Here is a 13,786-nt window from a genome sequence, read left to right on the forward strand (position 1 = left end):
GCAGTTTGCCGAACTAAACGACCATGTCACAGAAAGCTGGGCTTATGATATGCAGCCGCTCGTTTCGCTTTTTTTTTAGAAGAATAAGGTACACAAGCCCAGTATTTCCAGCCGTCACCTCACCGGGCGTGAAGCTTCGCTCGGCCGCACAAGCCCACGCGACGGCGACGAGCGGCACCGTCGTGCGGCGTTTTCTGCCCGTGTCGCTTGCCTCGTCGATCGGGTTTATGCGCAGGCACCGAATGAAAGCACATCTTCGCTGGTGCACGCACATCGCGTACGTATGTGGCCATGGCTGGCATGAGGTCCAATAAGTTTAAAATTTTTTTAATTTATAGATTGTCATACCAACCAGGCCCCTACCACACTCTTCTGGTTCCCACTAAGCTGACTCTTAAAAATTACTACGATACGCGGTCGTTGATCGTGCTGGCGTCGTCGTCGGTCTTGCGGGACAGACCAGTGCGTCAGCGACGGCATTTTCTTACCAACTGGCTCCATCGTCGATCGCCGTCGCATCGGCCTATAGTGTGAGCGGACCCTACCTATACCGAAGAAAAACTGCGTCACTGTTATTATCGCTTTTGCGGCACGACTCGCTCATATATGGGGAACGACTGCTACTTCGATCGCCCGCGAAAGTACAGGGGGGGGGGGGGGTGAAATGAGACCTTGCTGCGCATATTGCAGCAAGGAGAGCAGACGACGTTGCGCCGTGTATGCCCTGGTGACGTCACGAGAGCATTCAATATAGCGGTTGCTGCTGGTGGGAGGAGTTCCCGTTCTCAACTTCGATCGCATTTTTTTTAATATACAGCGCGTCCAGGGCAGCCAAATTTCGGAAATTGAATCATAAGCTCTTGTATTAGTTACTGAAGCAGAAAACTGCAATATGAAGAACGGCCATGTCATGGCACCTCTAAGAAGCTCCTGTGGCAGAAAATCCGTCGTCGTCGGCGGCGACTTGGTTGACCTTGAGCGAAAAATCTCAGAAAATCTCTTGAGAAGCACCTAGGAGGTAAGAGGAGGGGGGACCGCTGGGTCATGTGACCTTGTAGGGTCATCAGTAACTACCCACAGGGTTGTGAGGAACAGCGCACTTGTGCAGGTGGCAGTTAAATTAACGATTGGTCACGAAAGGTTGCTGGAAAGAGCAAACTGGTTGGCGCAAGTCCCACCCGTGGAAGCATCTGCCATCGCAGGGCAGTGGCAGGATTCCCAGGGACTGACGATTGTAGGTAGGGGATGCCCAGTTCTGCCTATATGGCCATTAACGCGTTAGCGATTGCGTTTTACTGTTAAAGAGCAGCTTAAGAGTCCCTTCCAATTTTTTGTCTTCTTCCGTTCTCTGACTGACAGGTGAAAAGGGGCGAAATATATCGGCTAATAGGTTAATCTCATGGTCGTACAAAGAACTCATGCCACTCTAATACAGTGGGGCGGAAGTGGCTTGCGATTTATCAATTTACAACCTTTTGTCTTCTGCTACCTCTCCTTGGCCCCGTAGGGGGGGGGGGGGTACTGACTACTGGTTTTCAACACGATGCTGGTGTCCCTTTCAGTGTATCCAAAATATGTCGCAATTTATTCGGTGCCACAAAGGTACAAACAAGATGCGCAGTGAAACACTATCCCCTTTCAAAAAAGTTCAAGAACGGAACTTTATTTAAACAGGGATTATTTTCTTTTCTTCTCCAACTTGATTTCTTTTGGAAAAACCGTATTTAAGGATATAACGCAATCCAAGTTATTTTTATTAGCCATTTGTTCTTGCATTCGTCGCATTGCTTGTTCGTGCGCTGCCGCGCTTTGTGCCATGGACCTATTCATCGCCTGGAGCGTTTGGGCTTGCCTAGTGTCCTGCGCCGCCATCGCAGCCTGCATCTTTTGGATGATATCTGCATGCATTTTGTTTGTATTGGCCATCTGTTCGCCCATTTGCTTCATGTGGTCGCGGTGCCACTGTGCTTGCTCGGACATATGCTCGTTCATCGTCGTTAGCGCTTTGTCGAATGTCTTCGTTGTCATCTGCATCTGTTCTTTCATGGCGTCCAGAGTACCCTTTTGCATAGTGGCTAGTGTCGTGACGAGTTGTCTGGTCTTGTCACCCTCGTATTTCATCAGTTCGGCGGTTCTTTGAGAGTCCATCTGATGCATGGCAAGCATCATCTGCATCCTGAAAGACCAACGCAGCGCATGAAAGGACAGTTCAGTGAGATAAAATTTCTGTAACAAGAGATTATGTATCGGCGCTATAAGTCAAATGGAAACAATATGCTATTTTCAAGCATAATAAACTTTTGACAAAATAGAGTTCGAGTCTTCGAAGCAAGTACATAAATAAAAAAAGAAACCAAACACACAGGTGTTGGAAGAAACTGCTGCAAAAATTGCAATCTGACCGATCTGCCGCAGAAGCACCTGCAGTTTCCGAAGGCTACTGTGTGCTTGCTTCTCGCTCCACTTGTTCGTCTTGTTCAGCAAGCTAAAACGCACAAACTCTCCTCTTACCTCTGTGGGATGCTCGCCCTATGGCGTCATGTATATTGAGAATGCTTTAAAAGATTGCTGCTTTTAGTTTCACTAAGGTGAGCTTCAACGTGTACTGTCATTAAGATAAACTGTGCAGCGTGTACAAACTATGGGCAAAATATATTCTTCAAAAACCTTGTCATATCCTCAGACATTGAAGCGCCATGTTATAATGTTGTACTCCAATACATTTACGAATTAGCGTGTATCATAAATATCTAACGCTGTTTGCCCGCAACCACCGAGAATGTACAATGACTTAAAGCCACATTGATGAATTGGACGTACTGAACACAGAATAAAGCATGGCCAGATAGACAGACTCCTTCACTACACAATTTTTATAAGTTGGCTTTTCGAGTTAGAAGAGCACTTTTGCCTCCATAGCTTTTTCTACGCTGCAGTACATAAGAATACAACCAAGACGTGCTAACTAGCTGACTGGTTTACTAGTATTGGGCAGTTAACTACGTGGTCCAAATGCTGCCACTGTCTTTTATTACGCCAGCCACTTCACGACTAAGTACATTGAAAAAATTATGCGGACGTAAAAGTCACGTTAAAAATGGACAGTGTTCCTGCAACATATTTTTCTGCCTCTGTCTATTCTTTCCCAAACAAGGTTGTCGCTGTCATCGCATATTTATTCCCACACACATAATTATACACTGAGTAAGTGCGCCCTTAAACTGTTTCATCTGCTCGTCCCTCCCTTTCCCGGTTGCGCACTCCTTCCTTGCTTTTTTGTTTTGAAATTTCGTGCCACGGTCGCGCGTCCTTGTTACGTCATCACCCTTTCGACCAATTACAGACTTTTGTCATTAACGCGAGAGGTGAAGTTGCCTGATGGGAAGTGTCACAGTGGGCAGGTCGAAACTGAAATGTATTTACCTGCTGCACCTTAACAGCTTCCTGCCACGTTGGCCCCGTCGCTCACAACCCTGTTGGAGGTTGCTGTTTGGCGCGGTGGACAGGCTGCCATCGTCTTGCCGAACGCTCAGATAATTTTGTGAGTAACGTGGGACGCGAAATGACGGTGTGAATGCTAATAGTGTCTGATTAAAATTGAAAATTTTCGATCATTGCAGCGTTCTGTGCATTCAGGCATGTTGGGAAAGCCGAAACGCCAGAACCAGTGCGCCCATTCTCATCTGGCGATGTGAATTTTAACTGATGACACAAAGAAGTCTTAACGCAGAGCAAAATGTTACAAACTAACAAAGAAACAAGTCAACTAAAGCATCCAGACTGAAGCAACCAGCACCGTGCATTAGATATATCACGTATCTATCGTTTTGGCCAGTTTTTTTCATAAAGGCGATTTTACATGCTATGCATCTCTGTACGATTTTTTATATGGCTTTCTCGTGTAGTTTTTAGCCTAGTTTTTTCTTTTCCCTTCATGTGCGGTCAAAGGTTTTAGAGCTCCTCTTAGTTCCGTACAATAATTTTGCCTTTGGCGCCTAGGATTTTGTTCATATGAATTAGCTTGTGTAGTGCCCTTTTGGTGATATTGGTCCTGCATGCATTAGTAAAATGGGGTTTTCACTCGTCGTGTACTTACATGTCGGCCGCAGTGATATTTCCTGCAGTGGCGACACTTTGAGCGGCAGCTTCTGGTGTGCACGCCACTGTGCCACTGAAGAGAAAGCAATTAAATGTCACCGGTTAGATTCGCTAGTGGTTGAGCAAGTTTTGTTCTTCGAAGGAATGAGTATTGTGAAGTCACGTTCGGTTACAGAAATGCTGCTTTATTTGTCTTTCTTGATCCCGCTCTCTTTTGACCAGGCTCTGAAGCTTTACGGCTGAACTATCTCCGTATCGCCAACAGCAATAACTCGGTGTCCTCTTTTTTGCGGCATATTGGCGACTTTCCTTTGCTCTAAGCCCCTGAGAAACTTCGATCGTTCTTGGGACGCCTTCCTCACGATACGTGGGCGTTAACAACGTCCCATCATATCTGCTAGTGATAATACGTCACTAGTCGTCGTGGCACTGCTACAAACTCAAGCTCAAGCGTGTTTACCGGACCGCATTAGTCCTGGATAGTGTGGTATGTGGGCATTTACTTCCCGTGCGCTACACAGGAGTACGTGGCACGCCGCAGTGGATGGCACCGAGAGGGACAACGCTGTTTTCGAATGGAAACTTTTCAGCCTCTCGTGTTCAACCAGATCATGCTGCTTCAAGCAAGGGAATGAGGGGTTTCCAGCAATGGTGGAAGGAAAAGCTTGCAGAAAAAAAGCAAACATACAGCAAAAATAATTTATAATGGGACGTTGCCCTGAAGTATAGAAATTCCCATTTAAAGCTGAAATACAATAGAAACGGGTTACAGGTTTTATCAAGTGCTAACTCGTTTGAGGTTTTATTTATTTATTTTGTAATACTACTAGCCTTGGCAAGTACATAGAGGAAGTGGATTTACATGGGCATTCAATATGTATGCCACTTTGTACAGGATATTCGCACATCAGTGTATGCTTATGTAAACGCATGATTCCGCTCAGGTTTTAACAGAACTAACACAAACTTCCTCCTTGCGACAGAACTGAAAAAAAAACCCTATTTCAGTGACAAAGCTAGACACAAAATTGCGGTCAACAACATAGCGCGGTAAGAAATTCTAAATCACAATGGACGATGGTAAATGAACAACATGCGATCTATTTGTCAAGGAGAGGAGGTTCCAAAAAGAATTGGTGTAATGCAGGAGGGCCTTGTACTATCTTGGACGACCATAGGCACTGCTAGATATCCATCTTCTTTTGTGCAACTTTCGGCCGGGTTAAAAACGCGTTTAGCGGGGTGCTCGTCTGCTTTAGCGACGCGTTTGTCTACTTTCTCGAGTTCCCAATTGATGGCTTAACGTCGCCGTGAGGGATAAGCGGTGCGCATTCGTCCAGCATTGTGTAACACATGCGTCGTCTCAAATTTTGAAAGCGCTAACCATTCATTCAGATTAGAAGGTGTCGGCCAGTTGGTAAGACATCGTGAAGAGCAAAACCGCAAAACAGGACGGGACTGAGGCAGGCGACAACACAGGGCGGTACTGACAACTGAGGATTTATTGAAACACAGCAGAGCTTATAAGGATCAGTCGCGTGTGTAATCTGGAAAGCAATCATAAATCATAAAAATAAGATGAAGCATGTAGAAACAATTCAATGGCAACCATGACGAAAACATTCAGTGCGGCGAAAGGAATGAAGCCGAGAGAGAATGATACAACTAACCTGCGCAAAACCAAGCAAAAAACAACCTAGTGAAACGCTGACAAGAAAGCTAACTCTTTCTGAAAAAAAGACACAGAAGGCGTGCTGACACACTTATCTGGCTCCGATTCCAGGATGGCAACAGCCTCGACAATTTCCCTTTCCAACTGCCCCTTTCTTCTTCCTATGATCTCTGTACAATTAAGCTTAGAATAGCAGCCCTTACAACTGCGACAATGAACGGGCAGGGCAGGTCCTCCGGGCCTACTCAAGGAGCGCGCATGCTCTTGCAGACGAATGTTTAAACATCTGCCAGTTTGTCCGATATAAAATCGACCACAGCTGAGTCTTATAAACCACCCCCGTCGCGCATGAGACGTATTTTTTCGAATGCCTCATGCCGCAAACTACATGCGCTGAAGTCTGCTTCCTCACCAAATTAAAAAGTTTTGAGAGCTTGCAGGGCGCAGACATGACCACGTCAACGCCATATCTGCCTGAGATCCTCTTAAGATTGTGGGAAATACTGTGAAGTTATGGTAAGAGAACACACTTATTTCGACTAGGTGGCTCATGGGAAAAGTTATCGTCTTTTGCCGTCTGGCGAAGCTTTTTGAGCAGCGATTCGGCCACAGATCTTAAAAGGGAGCTTGGAAAACCCGCCTTTTCGAGTCGCTCAAGTTGAAGAAGGGAACTGAGCTGCACTTTGTGATGGCATGATTTCAAAAGCGCAGACCTAAAACAAGAAGCCAAGGCCCGTTTAACGAGCTTTGAATGGGATGAGTCGAACGGCAATAAAGCTTTCTTCGATCTCGGCTGAAAAGCCCAGCATACATGGTCATGTTGATTAAAATCGAATGTTAAGTCTAAAAACTGGATATATCCATCTTGCGGAAGCTCAAGGGTAAAATTTAGAGAATGTGAACATCCAGAGAACACAGCCAAAAGCTCATCCGCTACGTCAACTAATACATCATTAGGTGAAAGCTTTAAAAGGAGAAGAAAATCATCCACGTATCTAAAAACGCTAGAAATGAAGGCATGGGTCAACTTGCGTTTCAGCACTCGATCTAAATTGGCCAGAAAGATTTCGCACAACAGTGGGGCAACGCTGGAACCAATACAGATTCCTTTCTTTTGAACATAGTGTTTACCATCAAAAGAGACAATGGTTGAAGTTAAATAGAACCTGAGCAGCTCCAAGAAGGAATCCACAGACACACAACAGGAGTTATGGAAGTCAACCACGTCACAGCTTCGATGAGCTCCCTTACAACGCTGAAAAGTTCTCCATGCGGAACATGCATGCGGAACATGGAACATGCGGAATGCTCAGTTGTCAGTATCGCCCTGTGTTGTCGCCTGCCTCAGTCCCGTCCTGTTTTGCGGTTTTGCTCTTCAAGATTCATTCAGTGTCAGGCCACACGAGCCGATATGGTACTATTGCAACCGAGCACCTCAACGCACGGCATGATCAAGGCAGGCTTGAAGGGCGACCGATGACCACAATAATGATTTCTGCTGTCCCCGTCTACCTAAGCGTTGCACCCATCCCCACCTGGTCGTTTCCGCTATCGCTAGCCGCCCCCTAATGCAGCATGGATACCAAATTTTGGTTGCATGTTTTCTTCTTGTTCATCCTGCGTAAGACCTTTGTATTGTGGATCATCACGCGATATTCGCCAGCGACTGTTAAATAATTTATAACTGTATTTTTTCTGTCATGCTGTCTCCGTTCGGTTTGAACAGGTGAACGATAGTTATGACATTGGTGTTCTACACAGGTATCGTGAGGCATAATAAGAAACTGCCGTATAATCCCTGCTTCATCATTCTAATTAGCAAAAATGCCAAAAGCCAACCTGTCTCAAGAGGCACAATCACAACTATAGCACAAACAGCAATTATATAGGAGTTCCTTTCACGCATCACATGCCTATACCGATCTTTGAGTTCATAGGTATCACTAGGCTGTTTAAAGCGAAAAGAAAACAAAAGCCAGAAGGCCGTAGGCGGATCATCATCACCAGCTTGACTGCGCCTAATGAGACAAAGAAGGCCTCTCCGATATCTCTCTATTAAACCCTGTCCTGTGCCAGCTGCGGCCGCCTTATGCCCTCCAACTTCTTGACCTCATGAGCCCATTTAAATTTCTGCCTCACTCTAGTGCGCTTGCTTTCTCTTGGTATTCAGTCCGTTACCCTTAACGACCATCTGTTAGCTTGCCGACTAGCCGAGAAGGATGCCATTATCTTGCCTTCGCATTACATGCCCCGTCTAAGCCTATTTCTTCCTCTAGATTTCATCTAGGATATCATCAACCGGCGTTTGTTCCCTCGCCAAATCTGCCCGCTTCCGATCTCTTAACGTTACACCAATCATTTTTCTTTCCATGGTACGCTGCGCAGTCCTTAACTTATGCTGTACCCTTTTTGTAATAATAATAATAATAATAATAATAATAATAATAATAATAATAATAATAATAATAATAATAATAATAATAATAATAATAATAATAATTGGTTTTTGGGGAAAGGAAATGGCGCAGTCTTTGTCTCAAATAACTTTGGACACCTGAACCGCGCCGTAAGGTTAGGAATAAAAGAGGGAGTGAAAGAAAAAGGAAGAGGTGCCGTAGTGGAGGGCTCCGGAGTAATTTAGACCACCTGGGGATCTTTAACGTGCACTGACATCCCACAGCACACGGGTGCCTTAGCGTTTTGGCTCCATAAAAACGCAGCCGCCGTGGTCGGGATCAAACCCGGGAACTCCGGATCAGTAGCCGAGCGTCCTAACCACTGAGCTACCGCGGCCAGTCAACCCTCATCGTAAGCGCCCATGGTGCTGCCTTAGGTGAGTACCGGTACGATACGTCTACTTAAGGCAGGTAGTGACCTCAAATGCAGATCACGAAAGGAAAATAACTACAAGAATAAAAATGAGGTGGAGCGCATCTAGCAGGTCCTCTCAGATCATGATTGGCAGTTTACTAATATCCGTCAAGAGAGAAATATGCAACAGCTGGTATCTTACCGGTACTCCCCTAAGACAGAACCGTGCACCCTTATCGTAAGCCTCCATGGCTCTGCCTTAGGTGAGTACGGGTAAGATGCAGCTGTTGTATATTTCTCTCTTGACGGATATTGGTAAACTGCCATTCATGATCTGAGAGGACCTGCTAGATGCGCTCCACCTCATTTCTATTCTTGTAGTTATTTCACTCTCGTGATCTGAATCTGACGTCACTACCTGCCTTAAGTAGACGTATTTCCTTACCACTTCCAGCGCCTCGCTAGCAATCGTAAACTCTTGTTCCCTTCCGAGACTACTGAACGTTACCTTGGGTTCTTGCGTTGAGGCAGAGCATCTGCCTCGCGTGCAAGAGAGCCAGGGTTTGAATAGCGGTGCCGTGCAATTCTTCAATGAATAAAAAAATTGGAAGGGACAGTTAAGCTCCGAAATAAGGGTATGACGCGATAGCGTAATGCATTAGTTTCCATATGTGCAGAAGGTCATTCTCTACTTTGCATTCATAGATCCCTGCAGGGACCTATCAATACCATGGTATTCCTTATACCCCTCCTGGCGTACTGGTGCAGCAGTTAAACGATGCGCCACTTCCCTACGACGGCATGTGGTGCAAGTGGTGGGCCTTGTGCGACCCAGGTTGCTCTTCCCGAGAGACCAGTTATTAAATTAACTGCCACCTGCAAGGCGAGAAGTTTTCTCAGTCTCCGGTGGGCAGGTTGTGATGACGTCGCAGGATAACGTGGCCCAGATGGCCCCCCTGCATCGTAGACTGTTCTCTATAGGAACAACCTGCCGGAGCCATGCTCATGATTTTTCGCTCACAACGCTGATGCTGCATATGCCGACACAGGATTTTCTGGAGAACGGGACCTTTAACGCTATCACGCTAAAGTTCGTTTGTCGATGGAATTGCATATCCAGGCCTGGGGCGCTGTCTTATCTCGGTGACCAGTACAGACAAGCAATGTCTCACCAGAGGTGGATTTAGCCACCGTGATGTAGTAATAGGCCAGAACCTCCTATACGATGTCGATGGAATTGCATATCCAGGCCTGGGGCGCTGTCTTATCTCGGTGACCAGTACAGACAAGCAATGTCTCACCAGAGGTGGATTTAGCCACCGTGATGTAGTAATAGGCCAGAACCTCCTATACGATGTACCAAAATTGAGCGACTATCACGAGGTGATCCATGTACGCTAATGGCTTACGCATCATTAAAAAGAACAAAAAATACCAACAAGTACTACTTGGTGTGTTCTCTTCACTAACAAGTTAGAGCAACATAGGATGAACACGGGAGAGGCAAAAAAGACGGCGCGCGTTTTTTCTACATAGACCTGATCTTACAACTGAACGCTTCGTTCTGTCCACGTCTATCGTGCTCGCCCTATGCTGCGCTAACTTGTTGCCTCCCTGAGCATCGAAAGTTTGTAAACTGCTGTTCAGCCCAGTCCTTCTGGTGTGCCACAAGGTTCAGTCTTAAGGTATTTATTACTTCTATTGTGTATAACTTACTCTGAAATTTACTCTTCAGATGATCATTCTTGTATTAACGAACAATTTTCTTGCTTCTACAGATGGTGTGGCAGCTGGCAGATGAGTATTAATTTCCACAATACTGTTATGACATTCGGTAATAGTTCCTCTTCTCAATTTTTGACTACTATTTTCATGATGTATCGCTTCAAAGGGTGTGAGTGTGTATGCACCTCGGAATTATTTTAGCCTTCAATTGATCGTGGTATAAAATATTGACTTGATTTGTAATTGAGCGCTTAAAAATTTGGATATCTCAGACGACTATTAACGTAAGCTCCGAAAGAAAGCAGTTACTAATGTACAAGCCCCTAATTCGCCCGATTCCTCACTATGGTTTTTTGTAAGGAACCTTTACAAGATAAGAGACATTAAGAAAACTGAAGCCATCCAAATGAAATCAGTTCGCTTCATATGCAATAAATATCGCCGTGATTTTTCACCCCTTCTGTCCTAAAATCATTACTAATAACTACCGTCGCCATTCGACGCCAAGCAGAATCGTGAAAAGTTTTGAACTCTGTCGTTAATTCCCACTATCGACTCTCAAGCGACACGCACAGCACGAGAGCCATACCATGGTGAACAAGAAGTTATCAGAACCTAAAAACTTTGCCTTACTTTGCTCGCACGAATGTGTTTAAATACAGTCTCTTTCCGTGTACCATTGAACACCGGAATACATTGCACGATCCAGTGCGTTCCGTCCCAAAACACAGATATATGCATGCCGTGGCTAATTGATAATCGCTCTTTTTTCTTTACTACAGCTCTCCACGTTCTCAACTGCTGCGGTGTTCCGTAGGTTTTCATCTTAAGTGTTGCATTGCTTGCATTAATGTTTTATATATAGTTTTGTTTGTGTATATGGTGTTTTGTGCATATTTCCACTCTTGTGCTAGCCCCTGTAAGGGCTGCAGTATGTTCATATGAAATAAATAAATAAATAAATAAATAAATAAATAAATAAATAAATAAATAAATAAATACATTGCAATGAAGAAGAAGACAGTGCGCCACCATCGACGATGATGAAGAGGTTCGGCCGGCCTCGGCGACCAGCTGCCGCGCGCGTTGGAGAGTCTCACTGAACGCTTCAACCGCACTCTAGGAGACATGCTTGCCATGTACATTTCCTCCGACGTCTCAAATTTGGATCAAGTAATTCCATTCGCCACTTATGCTTACAATACTGCCTCTCAAGCCACAACCGGTTTTTCTCCGTTCTTTCTTTTATATGGCCGTGAACCTTCTTGTCTCCTGGACACCATCCATCCGTACCACCCCGGCAGCTCGGAATGCACTTTTTCTCTCTGACGTTGCCCGTCATGCCGAACAATGCCGCCAGCTTGCTCGCTCGTTGACGAGTACCACTCAAGGCCTCCGCACATATGCGAGTGACCGCGGCCAGTCCGCCCATGACTTTCCCACTGACTCGCTCGTCTGGTTGTCTGTGCCGGCTGCCTCCAAGTTTGCAGTTAAGTACCTCGGCCCTTACCGTATCTTGGAGCGCACGTCCCCTATGAACTATGCCGTCGACCCAATGACCCCATCTTCAGATCATTGCTGTCAGGGCCGCGAAATTGTTCATGTCAGCCGGCTAAAGCCGTACTATGACCCCCTTGTCATCTCTTCGCCCTGAGTCGCCAGGATGGCTCCCTCTTGTCGCCGGGGCAGTTGCAATGAGGAAGACGACAGTGCGCCACCATCCACGACGATGAAGAGGTTCGGCCGGCCTCGGCGACCGGCTGCGACCAGCTGCCGCGCGCGTTGGAGAGCCCGAGCTCGATCTGGAAGTCTGTTCTGGTGCCGCTGCTGCTTGGTCAGATTGTGCAGCGGCTACGCCCCCAGCCCTTCCAGCTCTACAATAAACTTCTCTTCGAAATCAATCAATCAATGAATCAATCAATCAATCAATCAATCAATCAATCAATCAATCAATCAATCAATCAATCAATCAATCAATCAATCAAAAAAACATGCAGCCAGAATTTTTTAAAATTTATTTATTACAACCTCGAAGGCCCCATTAAAGGGGTATTACATGAGGGAGTGGAATTCAGGGCACATGGTTGATTCGATGGATTTCTTGAATGATGATGGGTCGGAGTGAAGTACGAGGGTGTTGGGCAAGTCATTCCAGTCCTTTGCAGTGCGGACAAAAAATGATGACAGGTGAGCACTAGTCCGGGCAGGGAAAGGGTAAACGGCTTTCTTGTGGTTCGTGCGGCTGGAGATGCGGTGGGCAGGGTTGATAATAGACTTGGTCGTGGGGTGATAGTAAAATTTATGAAAAAGGCATAGTCTTGCAATAGTACGGCGGTCTGCCAAGTTAGTAAGATGAGCATTACGTTTAAGTTCAGTGACACTTACATGATAGGAATAGGCCGAGTGGATGAATCTTGCTGCGCAGTTTTGTGTTGCTTCCAGTAAGTTAGAAAGGTTACTTTGATAGGGGACACAAACCGCGCATGCGTATTGAAGTTTGGGACGAATGAATGTTAAATAAGCTAACAACTTTACTGATGGAGGAGCTAGGCGAAGGATTCGGCGAAAATAACCTAGAACACGATTAGCATTGTTAATAATCTGCGTTATGTGATGTGTGCAATTGAGATCGCGGGTTAAATGAACACCCAAGTATTTATACTCCATTACAGCAGTGATTTCGGATTTGAAGATTGAGTAGATTGAAGTAGGTTGGGAGCGACGTCGATGAAAGGATAGGAGAGATGTTTTATTCGCGTTTAAAGACATTAGCCATTCGTTTTTGTTAGGAGGCTCTGTTTCCAGGAGGATTCTCAGTGGTTCCGTACTAACTCTGCCTTGTGTGTAGCTCCTACATGCTGCTTTTGAGTCTGTTAGAATTATCAGAGATTTGTTCCTGCGGTAACCTTAGGTAGGATATAGGGAACAACTTTTTGAGAGCGTTAGCTCTTACTCATCACGTTTCGAGATTTCATGTGGTCTGCTACCATCCTGAGATCACAGCGCCATCTATGACAGCAACTACTCATCATGTTTTGAGATTTAGTGGGGTCTCCTACAATCCTGAGATTACAGGGCCATCTGTGGCAGCAACTAGAAAACAGCACATTTCGCATTGACACTTGTAGTGCCATCTACAATAGCATTGTAGAAACGCCCACCTGCCACGTGCCAATGATGACGTCACGGTCCAATATGATGGATAGATGTGGAATTATGTGGGTATGACGTCAGGGGACGAAATGGCGGCGTAGTTCCGGTTCCTCGAATCTAAGATGACGGCCATTAAAATTGGTTGTGCCCTCTCATTCCTCCCCCCCCCCTCAACATTTATTTTTATTTTATGAGGGTTTAACGTTAAGCCCCAAAGCATCTCGGGCTATGAGGGGCGCCGTAGTTAAGGTCTCCGGAAATTTCGACCACCTGGGGTTCTTTTATGTACACTGACATCGCACAGTACACTGGCCTCTAGAATTTCGC

The 13,786-nt window shown here is 45.6% G+C and overlaps 1 long non-coding RNA gene across 1 annotated transcript in view; it reads right to left on the reverse strand.

Annotated features, from left to right (window-relative positions):
• Nucleotides 1–1,712: 1,712 nt before the first annotated feature.
• Nucleotides 1,713–13,786, reverse strand: part of LOC144134633 (uncharacterized) — a 30,550-nt gene continuing 18,476 nt past the window's right edge. The window contains exons 2-3 of the long non-coding RNA XR_013315183.1: nucleotides 4,097–4,171; nucleotides 1,713–2,176 (exon numbers count right to left, since the gene is read on the reverse strand). This is a non-coding gene — a long non-coding RNA (uncharacterized LOC144134633). The remainder of the gene's footprint in view (nucleotides 2,177–4,096; nucleotides 4,172–13,786) is intronic.

Source organism: Amblyomma americanum, chromosome 5, assembly GCF_052857255.1.
Source record: "Amblyomma americanum isolate KBUSLIRL-KWMA chromosome 5, ASM5285725v1, whole genome shotgun sequence".
Taxonomy (NCBI): domain Eukaryota; kingdom Metazoa; phylum Arthropoda; class Arachnida; order Ixodida; family Ixodidae; genus Amblyomma; species Amblyomma americanum.